This window comes from Lactuca virosa, chromosome 2 (genome assembly GCF_052849685.1).
Source record: "Lactuca virosa cultivar CGN04683 chromosome 2, Lactuca_virosa_CGN04683_v6, whole genome shotgun sequence".
NCBI lineage: Eukaryota > Viridiplantae > Streptophyta > Magnoliopsida > Asterales > Asteraceae > Lactuca > Lactuca virosa.
Window position 1 is genome coordinate 108481144 of NC_136427.1, and position 16734 is coordinate 108497877.

Sequence of the window (16734 nt, forward strand, 5' to 3'; positions counted from 1 at the left end):
CTGAGTGTGACCTTCTCCTTCTTCATATGATAGGTCATTCGGAACTGATCATAACAAGTAAGTAAGGAGTGTAGTATGATGTCAATAGGAAACTCCTCGGGGAAGTTCACATTCAACTTCAGCAAACGGTCCACAAACCTTTTCTTTTTCTGCATGTGGCCCATGATGGGTTCACCATCCTTCATTCGGGTTGTTATCATGGAAGAGATGACTTCATACCTATCTTGATGAGTACTCGTATGGTATCTATCCATCATGTCCATGTGTATCTCAAAAGGGTAAAAGTCCTCATAGGACTTTTGGAGTTCAGCTGTCATTGTGGCCAACATGGTACATGCCACCTTGGTGGCATCTCTCTCATGAGCCCTAAAGTCAGCGATCTCATGTGGAGTAGAAAAAGACTCATTGTTGAGTCAAACAGGTTGTATTGTGTCGAAGTCTGTTGAGTCAGTTTTAAATGTTTTGTAATCTATTTACTAAGGTATTTTAGTTTCGAAGTCTGAATGTCGAGTCCTTAGTATTTTTTGTGTACTTTCAGTTCTCCTATAAATAGGAGATATACTCTAAGAGAGATAGAACTTTTTGCTGTAATTCTGTCTAACATTCTCTCTGTGTGTTGAAAGTATAAATGAGCTGAAATGAGATCTTATTTACTCTGGTGTTCCGATTAGGTTCTTTTATCTGATTTCTTTCATACACTCGATTAATCACTTCTACAATTGGTATCAGAGCAGGAATCATACTGCAATGATCTGATTTTCATTCTGAATCATAAGTTTTTGAGTCGCGTTTTTTATTCAAAAGTTTCTGCACTTTTTGGTTCTGAAAATCATCTCTGATCTTCAGTTGTGATTTGATTCTGCAATTGATTTGTTTAGTCGAGTGATCGATTCGGAATTCCTAATCAATTCATTATTTCATCTGTGAAATTCATCAAGTTTTTCTAAAAATCACGTCTGTACTTTCATGGCGAACTTTAACATGAATACGATGACCTCTTTTTCTCATCTTCTAGGATCTTCAACGAAGATTCATATGCTAATTCCAGATTATTATGATCAGTAGGCTGATCGAATGGAGGATTATATGAATGGACTGGATGAGGAGCTTTGGAATTGCATTAACGGAAATGTTCAACCTCCTTCAAATGTTCAGAATATTGGTTCATCTGGTTCAACTCAAGTTGTTAGTGAACAATCTACGAGGTTGAAGAACAATGAGAAAAGATGCATGAGGGAACTACGAGGTGCATTGCCACCTGTTGTTTACAACTATGTGCGTGGTTGTAAAACTGCTAAGGAAATGTGGAATACTCTCAAAGAGAAGTTTCAAGGAAGTGAGAAAACGAAGATTAATTATGTGAAGCACTGCTTGGTTGAGTTGAAAGAGTTCAAACAAAAAGATGGTGAATCCATTGAAGGATACTATGATCGCTTGAACGAACTCATTTACAGATGCAATCATTATGGAGTCACAAGGTAAACCATGGAATTCAATCTCACATTCATAATAGGACTTCGTAAGGAATGGAGAAGTGTTAGCATGATGGTGAAAAATCATCAGAGTTTCAATAATTCGACTTTGAATGATCTATACAACTTGTTGAAGACTCACGAAGGAGAAGTTAATGAAATTGCTGAGGAGACAAAAATGAGTCTGGGAGGTCCATTAGCTTTGGTTTCGAAAATTGCTAAGAAGGAGACAACTGATAAAGAGAATTCTGATGAAGGAGGATTTTTGATGAATTCTAACGATGGAAAAATAGCATATTACTCTAATAACAGAGTAAAGAATTTTTTCAAGAAACCTTTTAATCCAAAGTCAAAACCAAATGATGGTAAAAGAATTTTTGTCAACAAAGTTGTGAGTGATGATAAGAAAAAGGTCGAAAAGAATGATGTGAAGACTAATGATGCAAAAGATGAAAAGAAGCTCAAAGGTGACTCTGGAATTGACTGTCATTATTGCCACGGTGCAAATCACATGGCTAATGATTGTATGCTTCGAAAGAAGGATGAAAATAAGAACAAGGTGAAAGATGAAGCATATTATGTTGAACGTCTGGAGGAAGTTCGAGCAAAAGCAAAGGGTGTGTCTTTGGTTGCTTGAGGTGAAGGTGAAGATGATGGAACTTATCAAATCTGGTCACCTGGATCAGATGACGAGGAGATGCGTAATCCTATGCATGGAGCAATGTATGCAAGGTTCATGGAAAAAGATGAAGAATTGGTGATTGGTCGTTGTTTCGTGACCAAGAGTGGAGATAAATCGCCGATGACTACCAAGGTACGTTCTATTCTTCAATCTTTTAATATTCCTTTACAAGCATATGATTCTGAGATAACTGCTTTTGATGATACTGTTGCTTATTTCGATACTCTTGTTGTGTCTGCTACTAATGAAGCTAAGAAATATAGTTTTCAACTGCTAGAGACTCAAAAGCTGTTGGATTCGAAAAGAGGGAGGGTTGAGTATCTAGAACTTCAATTGAAAAATCTTAGTTGTGATAGGGAAAATTTGGATAATGATGTAAAGATGTTATTAGCTCAAAGGAACATCTATTGGAATTATGCTAAACGTCTATATGCGAAATTAACTGCATTACATCATTCATCTGATATAAGCAAAGAACAACATAGGAAGTTACTACCTACTCTAGCTTTCGAAAGAGAAATGGTTGATAGCATATGTTATGACTGTGAAAAAACCAAAGCAGAATTTGACAGAGTTCCTGATAATCAATTTGCTTATGGTATTATTAAAATAGATGAATATCTTGATGCTGATGAACTTGTTGAAATTGTGAATGACACATTGACCAAAAGTGAACAAATAAAAATTTTGAAAAGAACTGAGAATTCAAAATCTAACTTTCAATCTAATTTTGCTGATATTGATGATAATTATCATAGTTTTAGCGAAATCAATGAAATGGAGGAAGAGGAAAGTGTCAATTGTTCTCAGCTGTCTGTCATTAATGTCACATCTAAGTCTAAAGGCAAATAGTATGTAATGATTCGATGGTTAAGATAAACACTGACAAACCTTCTACTTCGAATATTTTTTATTTCGACCATGTGAGTGTCAGAGATAGTCAAACTGATAGTAGTGACGATGAGGATGAGGATGAGGTTCCAAAAAATTCAAAGTCAGAAAAGAATGTTTCGAAAGAAACAATCATTCCTGTAATTGTTTTTGATCAAGTGTATGGAGATACTGAAAATTTCGACAAAGTGATTAATGATAGAGGTGCTCATTATCTTGAAAAAAATACGGTTGTGTATCCAAATTTCAAGTGCACAGATGATATCATCTTTCCCAATCAAGTGTTTGTCACTACTGGGAATGTTGACAACATTAAACCGGAATTTAACAAGATGGTTGAAGAAGATAACAAGAAAACATCAGATGAAGGATTCTTTTCAAATCAAAACACTGTCGAAAATAATCTCACAAAGAATTTGTACATTTTTCAAAGACAAAACCCACAACGAACTTGGGTTGAAAAACAACAAATTTCAAAAGAAGTTTCAAAAGAAAATGTTGTTGAAACAAATCAAATGGTTAAAACCAATTCGCAAGATTTTAAGGAACTAATTGAAAAATTTTCGAAAGAAAATGGAATTTCGAAAAGACAAGCAAAGAAGAACTTTTTTTGGCAAGTTGTGGATTATTCATAAGAAACAAAATGATTTGAAAAAGAAAAAGAATGAAAAACTAATGTCTAAATCTGTTAAGACAATGTCTTTAACAAATTCAGATGTTAAGAAAAATCGCGCTAAAAAACAAAAGTCTTTGTCTCAATCATTACCACCAGAAAATTCCACGCAATTTAAATCACAAAAACTCAAATCTTTGTCTCCGAATCTTAATCAAAATGATCACACAAATAATTTTCCAACCTCTCAATCATCAAGGAATTTTAGAACCCACAATTAACAACAGTTTTTACATAATCATTTTTCAAAAAAAAAAATCTGTTACACAGCAGTCATCGAATTTTTAAAATCGATTTTCTTCGAAAACAGGTTTTCACTCAAACGTTACAAATCAAAAGTTTGAAAATGTTCGAACAAAACAAAATGTAAAATTCACTCCACAAAAACCAAACTTTCCAAATCCATCTGTGAAACAACATTTGAAATTTTCATACATAAAGTTTCATTCAGATATGAACAACTTAGATCATTGGCTTGAAGGCAAAGGCAAAATCTACCAATCTGGAAAATTTTCTCAACAACAAATTAATGATTCCTATGAGATATATTTGAATGAATCTTCAAGTGAAAGTTCTTCTTTGAAAGAATCTCATCCGTTTGTTCAAACTTGGCGACCAATTTCGAAACTGAAGAAGGTTGAGAATCTAACTAAGAAGAAAAAGGAGAATGTCAGTAACAATCCTAAATCTTCGAAAGTTTATGTCTTTGCGCCTTTAACTCATGATGTGGACTTAATTGATAGTTTCAAATCAAAAGTTCAAAATTGGGTCTCAAGTTCAAGTTTACACTCTATTTTTCAAACTAATCACCCAGGACCCAAATAGCCTTGGGTACCTAAATTTTTCCATTAATTGCAGGTTTTGTGTGACGAGCAATATGAAGAAAAATGGTATATTGATAGTGGTTGCTCGCGTCACAGGACTGGAAAAGAAGGAAAGATTATGAGACTTCAGAAGTTTGGATAATGCAGGAGTCGTGAAGTTTGGAAACAATCACAAATGTCAAGTGAAAGGTTATGGTAAAGTCACGAATGGGAAGTTTACAATAAACCGCGTTGCTTATGTCGAAGGTCTTCAACATAACTTGATAAGTGTTTCAAAACTTGTTGTGGGCACTGGTAATCAAGTGGTGTTCAATGAAGAAGGAAGCATTATTTCAAATGTTGAAATAAAAGAGGTTTTGTTAATATCTAAGAGATATGGTGACATGTTCACTCTCGACATCAAACCAATTGTTGGGAAACCTTCAGTGTGCTTACTTTCGAAAGCTCCAACAGATGTTAGCTGGTTACGGCATCGAAGGCTCTCTCATTTGAATTTTCGAAATGTAAATAAATTGGTGGTAAATAACTTTGTTCGAGGTCTACCTGTTTTAAAGTTTGACAATGATACTTTATGTGCAGCTTGCGAACAAGGAAAGAAACATCGTCAAGGACATCCCAATTGTCATAGATTCGCACATTGTTAAACCACTGGAACTTCTTCATATTGACTGATGTGGATCATCAACTGTTGAAACACTCGACAAGAAACGGTACATTTTAGTCATTGATGATGATTTTCGTGATTCACTTGGGTTTATTTTCTCAGGTTGAAATCTAAAGTAGCTCAAACAATAATTTATTTCATCAAGCAAATAGAAACAAGCTTAAGGAAGAAAGTTCGAAAAATCAAGAGTGATACTGGCTCTGAATTTAAGAACAATGTTCTTGATTCGTTTTTAACGGATAAATGAATTTCGCATAATTTTTCTTCACCGTATACAACACAACAAAATGGTGTAGTTGAAAGACGAAATCATTCTCTTTGTGAAGCAGCAAGAACGATGCTCACATGTGCGAATCTTCCTCAATATCTTTGGGATGAAGCAGTGTCTACAAAATGTTTTACTCAAAATCGATCGTTCATTCATCGTCGTTTCAATATTACTCCTTTTGAAATTATCAATAACCGAAAACCTAATGTCAAATTCTTTCATGTTTTTGGCTGCATGTGTTTTATTATGAATATCAAGGATAATCTTTCGAAATTTCAGTCTAAGGCTGATGAAGGAATCTTCTTGGGATATTCACATAATTCGGTTACATATCGAGTATTGAATAAACGAACGAGAAAAGTGGAAGAAACATTTAATCTCACGTTTGATGATTATTATGTTAAAATAGTTGAAAAATGTTTTGAAACAACATCCATATATTAATGAATCAAATGATGAATATGCAAATGTTAATTCGATAGATTTTGATTATGATTTAATATTTGGTGTTCCTGATAGGGCTGCTGATGCTGAAGTTAATGTCGCGGACAATCGAATCTCTGAAGCATCAAAGCATTCTAAAAATTCGACATTAACACAAGAAAATTCAGATTTAAACTCAGCATCAAATTCTCCTAGAATTGTTGAAAGTATGCTAAAAGATGGAGTGGTGAGGGAGCACTTGAATTCAACTTCTCAAGCTGAGGGGGAGCATTCTTTCGAGGGGGAGAATAGTAGAATGAATGGAGATGTCGAGAGGGAGTATCAAAATAATGATAATGTCGAGGGGGAGAATATTAATACAAATACGTCAAATTTGAATCAAGATGAAGTTTTTCTTGATTCAACTAATAATGTTTCTGCTGCAGGTTTAGAGAATGACAAAAGGTATGAAGATGCACAATTGGATTTTGATCCAGCATATCCACCACTGGAAAAATGGACAAGAAATCATCCAAAAGAACAAGTCATTGTAAATCCACAAGATGGAGTGTTGACAAGAGCTCAAATTCGTGCAAAGAATGAGGTACTTAATGCTCATCAAGATTTTTGCATGTTTAATTTTTTTATTTCGAAAATAGAGCTTAAGACAGTTAAGGTTGAAATGGAACACTCAGATTGGGTTGTTGCTATGCAATCAGAACTAGCTGAATTCGAAAGAAACAAGGTTTGGAGATTAATTCCTAAACGTAAAGATGTTTCAACTGTTGGGTTAAAATGGGTTTTTAAAAATAAAACCGATAAAGACGGCAACATTGTTCGAAATAAAGCTAGGCTTGTAGTTAAAGGCTATTCGCAACAAGAAGGTATCGATTATGAAGAAACCTTTGCCCCTGTCGCAAGACTCGAGGCTGTTCGAATATTTTTTGCCTATGCAGCTCACAAGGATTTTGATGTATATCAAATGGATGTCAAATGTGCTTTTCTCAATGGTGAACTTGAAGAAACAGTTTACATTGGACAACCTCCAAGTTTTGTAAATGAAGAATATCCTGATCATTGTTATATCTTAGATAAAGTTGTTTATGGGTTAAAACAAGCACCAAGAGCCTGGTATACAACTCTTACCAATTTCTTAAAACAATCAAAATTTAAACAAGGATCAGTTGACCCCACGTTATTTCGAAAGAAAGTTGGGGATCATCTAATGCTTGTTCAAATTTATGTTGATGATATTATTTTTGGCTCTACTGACCCTGCTTTGTCTAGTGAATTCGAAAGTTTAATAAAAGGTCGGTTTGAGATGAGTATGATGGGAAAAATTAACAACTTTTTGGGGTTAAATATTCGTCAAAGCGAAGAAGGCATATTTATCAATCAAGAAAAGTATACCAAGAATTTTCTTGAAAAGTTTGGATTCACGAATAGCACCAAGTTACGAGTACCAATGACGGTTGGAACAAGGCTTACACCTTCGTTAGATAAACTTGTTGTTGATCTTACTTTATACAGGAGCATGATAGGTTCGTTGCTTTATCTTACTGCAAGTAGACCAGATATCATGTTTTCTGTTTGTAATTGTGCTAGGTATCAAGCAAATCCCAGAGAACCAGACTTAACTGTTGTGAAAAATATATTTTGATATCTCAAAGGAACAATTTCGTTAGGATTGTGGTATCCTTCGAAATCATGCTTTTTCATTCAAGCATATTCAGATTCAGATTTGGGTGGTTGTAGTCTTGATCGAAAAATTACAAGTGGTGGATGTCAACTATTAGATGGGAATCTTGTAAGTTGGCAGTTGAAAAAGCAAACATGTGTTGCAATTTCAACTGCTGAAGCAGAGTATGTTGCAGCTGCTACATGCACTTCTCAAATTATTTGGATACAAAGTCAATTGCGTGATTATGCAATTAATATGAAAAAGATTCCATTGTATTGTGATTCGCAAAGTGCAATACGCATTTGTCATAATCCAGTACAACATTCGAAAACAAAACACATTCCACTTCGTTATCATTTCATAAAAGATCATGTGGAAGACGGAAATGTCGAAGTTCCTTTTGTAAAGACAACTGATCAGCTAGCTGATATCTTTACAAAACCCCTGGATGAAAAGTCATTTGTTAGAATTTTAACAGGTTTGGGAATGATAGAAACAAGTTTTGTTCCAGGAATACTTTTGAAAGAATGAAAAGCTGGTGTTGAGGAAAAGTGTCGATTCAGCGGTAGTGCTTAATCATTCAGAGGTTACTGTTCACATTCAGCGCTTCGACACGCTTCGCTTTCGACATCAAGTTTCGTTACTTTGGTACATTTAAATTTTCAAAATTTTTTTGTTATTTCTTTTCAAAAATTTTGAAAAACCACAAAAATATTTTCGTTCTTAGTTCTTTATTTCTTTTGAAAACCACAAAAATACCAAAAATATTTTCGTTCTTTCTTTATTTTCAAAAAATCAAAATCCCCAAAAATATTTTTTTGTTTGTTTTTCTTTTCGAAAAATCAAAAATACCAAAAATATTTTTTTTGTTTTTCTTTTCGAAAAATAAAAAATCACAAAAATATTTTTTCTTTCTTTCAAAAATATAAAATCCAAAAAGATTTTTGTTGTTTGTAGTTTGTATCTAATCAGTTCATGCAGATTATAATGAAGATTTTCAGGAATCATGCTTGCAGTTCTAGGGTCAGGTATTCTTTCGAAAAATTTTGAACTAGTTAGGTTGTCCCTTGAATCATGTTGCAGCATGTCGACCCAAGCCTCCATTGACTCAATGTGTATTTTCGAAAACCTTAATGAAAATTTACTTACGAAAATTTCTTCCCAATTAGGCTGTATTCACGTGTGACAACCCGAAATTTCTATCTTGTACAACCAATCACTTCAATAGAAGTCAGAATTGTTTCTGCTAACTTTTACGCTTTTTGGAGTCAGTTTGAGTGTTCTAAAGCCTAGTACATCAAGAGATAACTGGAGAGAGGATACTTTAGGGTAAAGTGTGCAACATTTAAGTTCCAAAACTCCAAGAGTTTGGAGTTTACGGCCCAAATGGTATTAGGGCCGTAAACCCTAAATGGTATAAAAGTGACACTTAGTCATTTTTAGCTCTTTTTCACATTTTCAAGTCTAGAACCATTTCTCTCTCAAGTATCATCCAAAATTTCTTCAAAATCTTCAAGAAAGTAAGTGTTTTCTTCCTTGTTTAGTTGATCCCTTCCTTAATCTAGTGATCTTACATGATTTCATCCATAAAATCATTCCATTGTTTTAGATCTTCAAGCATTCTTCATTTCACCAAGAACACCAAGAACACACACTAGTGTTCTTGGGCCGTGAACACCCTTTCAAGCTCCTTCATTGTAAATATTCTTACCCTAGTGTGTTATGAGGCTTGTTTCACTTCTTATTCAACTAGAAAACACAAAAGAAACACAAGGTCAAAGGTGTTTACGGCCAAGACAACTTCTTGAGCCTTAAACCCTAATAGATGGGGCAAAGTGAGCCCTAGTCCCTTCCTTAGCCTTGGATACTAGTCTAGATCACTTCCTTGAAGTGTTTAGGACGTTAAATATCAAAAAGATCAAGAACACATAGAGTTTACGGCCGTAAACTCATGAGGAATGGTTCATGGGCCGTAAACTCTATAAAGTGGTGCCATTGTGCCACCATTATCTCCTAGAGCTTGGACATTGGACTAGAACCCTTCCTACTTGAGCTTATGACCTTAAACTACAAAATGGTGGGACTTACCATGGGTTTACGACCGTAAACCCACTAGGGCCGTAAACCCTAGGCCGTAAACTCCATGGGGTTTGGTCCATGGGCCGTAAACTCTAATGCAAGGCCTTACACTCCTTTCATGCAACCCTATGACTCTCTAACACTTAGACCAAGGTGTTTTCCATGTTTTAGGGTGTTTATACTTGCTTAATTGGTGTTATATTCACTAATTAGATACATATATATCTTTATATGCTAAATAGGATCATTGTGTGTGTTCAAGCCTCCACTTGACACCTAGCACCTTGTCCAACACTTCCATCCAAACCACTCACTACAGGTGAGTTCATACCCTTTGGTCAACCTTTTAAATGAATTTTAAATGCTTTTATGGGGGGGAATACAAGTTGAACTATTATAGTTATTATATCAATCACATGTGATTAATAACTACCAAACAAGTGGATTTCTTACTTTTCAAACTATGTTATCAAACAAACTACTTCAAACTGTTTTACAAACTCTTTTACATGTCAAATACTTTTATTAAACTCTTTTAAACTTATATTTTGTTAAATGTGTATCTATATAGATATAGTTATATAAGTAGGATCGAAAGGACTTAGGACTGATAACTTACCTTACCTCCTGTTCCTTGTTTGGTTGTGGACTTAGGGTATCGGTTGTTTGTCCGAAGGTCATTTGAATCCTAGTTATATATTATGTATATATATATAGATATAAAAGTTCCTTCTTTCAATTCAATACCTTTGGGTAGCAAAGGCACACAAACATGTTCATACATGCAAACAACATTACTAGTAAACTATAATAGGCATAATTTAGGAAGTTACAATACTATTACTAGAACAGTGAAACGGACAATGAGTCAGTTCATACATGAGTCAATACACACTATGATGAGGAACAAACAGAGCATACTATGATGAGAAACAAACATAACATACTATGATGAGAAACAAACATAACATACTATGATGAGAAACAAACATAGCATACAATGATGAGAAACAAACAATAACATATTAGACAGAGAGAACATACAATACAGCTAGTACATACATTACAGTAGTACATACATTACAGCTAGTACATACAATACGTATACATGAACATTACAACAGTTATGTGAGCCACGTAACGGGGCATGGCATCACCTGTCATGGCTCGTTTTATATCCAGAATCTCCTTAAGTGGAGAGCATTGAGTTTGTGTATAGATCTATACTGAATTGACTATCCTACACCTTGCTGCTAGCTAAAGTGGGACTTGCAAGTCTACGGGTGCCAAACGCCATTCCTTCTGACGTCTTTCATCGTCGTATTTTTAGTCGGTAGTATGGTACAGGCATATCACATGGTACTTTAAATAACAATTGGTTTAAGGTAGTTAGTACAGCAGTAGTTACTTAATACAACACTATAGTACTATTTTATTTCCCCATTGCATTCACTTTGTGATCTTCACACAATGAACAGTAATATAAAAACTATATTCTTGGTTAATGATAGTCAGATTTGGGAAAATACATACTCTTGCAAGAGACATACATACCAACATATGATGCCTTGGTAGAAGGCTACTTTTAGTAGGAAACATACGGTTTTCTAGGAGATTCAAACACCTTACAAACTTATACATCAAGTACTTACAAACATTTTCATACAATCAATGACACTAAAATACTTATGAACTCACCAGCTTTAAAGCTGACAAACTCTTTCAAAATAACTTGTATTCTCAGGTCGTCAGTAGACAGGTACCGGTGCCAGGTTTTGAGAAGATGGAGCACATTCAAGACTCATCTCATATTTAGATTTACATTTTTGGTGCCTTATAACTTTACAGAACACACTTGTATTAAATTATATTATTAATGCAATGGATGATGTTGTTGCTTGTTTACTACTATGCATTGTTGTGATACTGTATATGACGTCCTCCACCCCTGAACGTTTCCGCCGTTCCGGTTTTGGGGTGTGACAGATTGGTATCAGAGCATTGTTTATAGTGAATCGAGTATATCAACCCACAAAAGATATACAAACTATAAACACAACGAGATTAAAATACTCTGACCAAGAGTTTATACTTTTAAATAATAAAATATTTAACCAAGTATACAAACCTGCATTCATACTAAAATCAGTGTCACTAGGACAGAACAAAAGTATTACGATTGTTGGGCAACACAATTAGACTTAGAGACATATGGTCAACCCTGGGAAGATATAGCCTGATCAACTATATTATCTGAGGAGTGACTAGCATGTGCCTAAGTGTGATTGTGAGGTTGCAACAAGTCTAAAAACTTACCAACAATACTACAATGAAAACAATAGAACATAACATAAACTTAAAATACTATAGGAGTATTTTGTGTTACTATAAATTACTTGTGTGCAAACTAAAAAGGTCTTTATTAGTATGTCAATAGTTGTTGAGTGGATACGCTAAGGTTATATGTAACTAGGATGTCATAGACTTAGAATCTGTGATCTTTGCTTTACTTCATGTTCCTTGTCTGGTTGTGGGCTTAGAGTTAGGCTCACTTATTCGAAGGTCTATCCTGTTTTGGAGTACATATAACTAGTATGCACTAAACAAGTATTGAATTAACTAATAAAGATCATCTTATAATTATCTAATTAGTGCGTCTATTTAGTTATATCTTATACCCCTTTTCTCGCGTAGATATCATGGTTGGATTCCATCTTCCCGGAGACCCATACTTCCCAAATGAAGGCAATGATGGGTGGCTTGATGAAGAGCCAGAAGATGGTCATCCAATCCCATTGGATGATCACGATGCTGAAGGCTTTTCTGAAGGTTCTGACTCAGAGCCAGAAGTCAACAACTTACCTCCAGTAGCTCAAAACCCAAATCCTAACCCTCGTCCAGCATTTCAAGGACTCACACCTTTGTGGGCCACAAACTTGAACAGATGGAGTCGGGAACAGGGTCAACCCATGCCCTACAATAGGGACATAAGTTTTTACAATCTAAGTGAGGGAGGTTCAGCTGACCGAGTCCTACCCATCATGGTGTTGGGTTTTGAGCATTCTAACACTTCCTAAGTGTACATGCAACCCTATTAAACCTTGGATCTATGTTTGTCTAAGATACATGCAAAATATTATTTTCCAAGGTTTATAACCTATCTAGCATGGCATGGGGTACTTTTAACCATAAAAGAACTAGATGAATTACATACCTTTTGTTGATTGTTGATTCCTTGGAGTTTGAGAGCCAAGCACCAATAATGTGAACGCCTCAAATGGAAATCACAAATCACCACAAACTTGGAAAATGTATGAGAGAGTATACTAACTCTTGATTTTGGCCATCACACTTACACACACATTAGTGTCTTTTTCATGCAACATAAGCTTGTTTATATAGTGTACATGGTTAGGGTGAAACCCTAATAACCCATGTCTTTTCCTCTTCCAAGGATCCATGGGTAAAAGCTCCATGGATCATCCATGGACTTCCATATAAGCATAGCCCATTCCCAAATGAGTGTTAGCCCACACTATATAAATATAATAGCCCATGATTTAATTAGTCTTCCTTTTAATCACTAAATTAATTCATAATTAATTCAAGATTAAAACTAATTAAGTAACATGACTTTATATTAATATATTATAACTTATAATATATTAATAAATCGTAAGTATACAACTCTCATAAAATTATCCATAACTAGTTTGGGTGAAGTGCAACCCAAATGGACCATGCCGGGTCGGGTCAAGTATATACCAAATAAGTTATGGACTTAGACATCTTATCCAACAGACTCCCACTTGGATAAGTCTAATAACTGTATTTGCCTATATTACTTCAGGAACCAACCGGCAATCGTAGCTCTCGAAAACTCTTGTGAACTATGAAGCGCCATTTTAGATAAGTGATCATATAATCCTCTGCTCTCATGATATCAGCCGGACAAATACATGGAACAATGTCTTACTTATTGTCTAGCAGTTGTTTCTCGATTTCCGATTTGTTTGACAAAGAACTTAACTGAACACATCAATTTAGTTTTGACCGGGCCCGGTACATGGGTCAACACAAAATCATCGAGGGGCCCAGATATCGCTTCTATTTCTAGAAGGAACAGATAAACTTCGACTCATATGCTTGTTCTACTACTTATTGAATTGCACACAAAGGCACGTTTTATAACATCAAGTTACTGATGCGTTTACGTGCAATCAATGCACAACCAACTCATAGGTAACAACTCATATCTCTAGGTTTGAAGACTTATATGATATTACGGTCTCACGATCACTCGAGATAAATTCCATGAAGTGATACAAGTGAGCGTGGGTTTATTCCAATACTCATAACTTATGAGTACTCATGAATGTTGTAGCAACCATTGCTATGGCTAAACACCTTTAGTCATCTACAATCCCAATTCATGATAGTCTTGATTCATACCTACTTCCGACATATGACCGACTGTGGAGAGTTTGAATAAATTAATTATTCTGGAAGTCAAAACATGCAAAACTGAAACAATAGTAAATAATTGACAATGATAGCAACACTTTACTCATAAATAAATCACAAATTTTATTCATCATCAAACGTCGATTACATTTTACAAGTTTCAGAAAAGGCTATCTAGTCTGTAAAACTAATATCGTCCCTCAGCCCGATGCGCCTCGCATGCTGCAAATGCTTCACCCTCGTCAGTCCCTTCGTAAGGGGATCCGCAGGGTTCTCATCTGACGATACCCTCTTTGCCACGAGGAGTCCCTCTTCTATCTTGTGTCTTATGAAGTGATAGTTTCTGTCAATGTGTCGGGATCTGCCATGATCTCTTGGTTCCTTAGCTAAGGCAACCGCACTATTGCTGTCACAGAAAATCTCCATAGGCTCCTTAATAGCTGGTACAACTCCAAGGTCTCCGATGAAGTTCCTCAGCCATATCGCCTCCTTTGCCGCTTCACTCGCTGCTATGTACTCTGATTCACAAGTCGAATCAGCTACAGTCTCCTGTTTGGAACTCTTCCAAGTGATTGCCCCTCCATTTAAGGTAAAGACCCAGCCCGACTGAGAGCGGAAGTTATCCCTATCAGTCTGAAAGCTAGCATCACTATACCCTACTACTCTCAAGTCATCACTCCCACCAAGGGTAAGGATCCAATCCTTAGTCCTCCGCAGGTACTTGAGATTATTCTTTACCGCAGTCCAATGAGCCTTGCCAGGGTTCCCCTGATATCTGCTGACCATGCTCAAAGCGAAGGCCACATCAGGACGGGTACAAGTCATAGCATACATGATCGAACCAACAGCGGAAGCATAAGGTAATCGACTCATCTCAGCTATCTCATCTTCTGTACTCGGGCTCTGAGCCTTGCTCAGTTTGGCATTGCTTTGGATCGGTAATTCTCCTTTCTTGGAATTCTGCATGTTGAACCTTTTCAACACCTTATCCAAGTAGATACTCTGACTAAGTCCAATCAGTCTTTTACTCCTTTCTCTTAATATCCTTATCCCTAGGATATAGGTAGCTTCTCCAAGGTCCTTCATAGCAAAGCACTTCCCAAGCCAGGACTTAACCTCCTGCAAGGTTGGGATGTCATTTCCTATGAGTAGTATGTCATCCACATACAGTACCAAAAAACTAACTATACTCCCACTAGCTCTGACATACACGCAGGACTCATCTTCACTTCTTGAGAAACCAAACTCTTTGACCTTCTCATCGAAACAAAGATTCCAACTTCGAGATGCTTGTTTCAATCCATAAATGGATTTCTCAAGCTTGCACACTCTATTGGGGTACTCTGCACTGACAAAACCTTCTGGCTGATTCATGTAAACATCCTCAGCCAACTTTCCGTTAAGGAAAGCGGTTTTGACATCCATTTGCCATATTTCATAATCATGAAATGCAGCAATGGCTAGCATAACCCTAATAGACTTAATCTTTGCTACTGGTGAAAAGGTTTCATCATAATCAATTCCCTGAGTCTGAGTAAACCCCTTCGCAACCAGTCGAGCCTTATAAGTGTGCACCTTCCCATCCATTTCGGTCTTCTTCTTGAAGATCCATTTGCACCCGACTGTCTTACGGCCTGGTACATTGTCAACCAAGTTCCAAACTTGATTGTCATACATGGACTGTATCTCGCTGGCCATAGCCTCCTTCCATTTAGCAGACACTGGGCCTGCCATGGCTTCCTTAACACTGTTAGGTTCATCCAGATTTACCAGTGTACTGTCACTGATAAATGTATCACCTTCCGTAGTAATATGAAATCCATAATAAAACTCAGGTGTGTTCCTAACCCTTGTGGAACGCCTCGGAAGTATAGACTCGTCAGCTGGATCAACAGGAATTTCCTCCTCAAGTTGATTGCTAGTGTCTGAGGTTCCTTCACCAATCGAGTCTTGAATTTCTTCAAGGTCAATTTGCCTCCCACTGTCTCCTTGGTTTATAAATTCTCTCTCTAGAAAGACCCCTCTCCTAGCCACAAAGACCACATTCTCACTGGGTCTGTAGAAGAGGTAACCAAAGTATTTTTGTGGGTAGCCGATGAAAATACACCTTTCACTTCGAGGTTCGAGCTTGTCATGAGTCTCGCGCCTCACGAAAGCCTCGCAACCCCAAATCTTGATATGGTCCAAATTGGGAACTTTCCCAGTCCACATTTCATGAGGTGTTTTGGCAACCTTCTTTGTAGGGACTAGATTAAGGATGTGGGCGGCAGTCTCTAAGGCATACCCCCAAAAAGAGATTGGTAGCGAAGCTCGACTCATCATAGAGCGAACCATGTCCAACAAAGTTCGATTGCGCCTCTCAGCTACACCATTCAGCTGTGGTGTCCTGGGAGGTGTCAACTGTGAGACAATCCCACACTCCTTAAGATAGTCGAGGAACTCAGTACTAAGATACTCACCACCTCGATCGGATCGAAGCATCTTAATGTTCCTGCCCAATTGATTTTCTACTTCCTGTTTAAACTCTTTAAACCTTTCAAATGTTTCTGACTTATGTTTGATTAAGTAGACATAACCATATCTACTAAAATGATCAATAAAAGTCACATAATA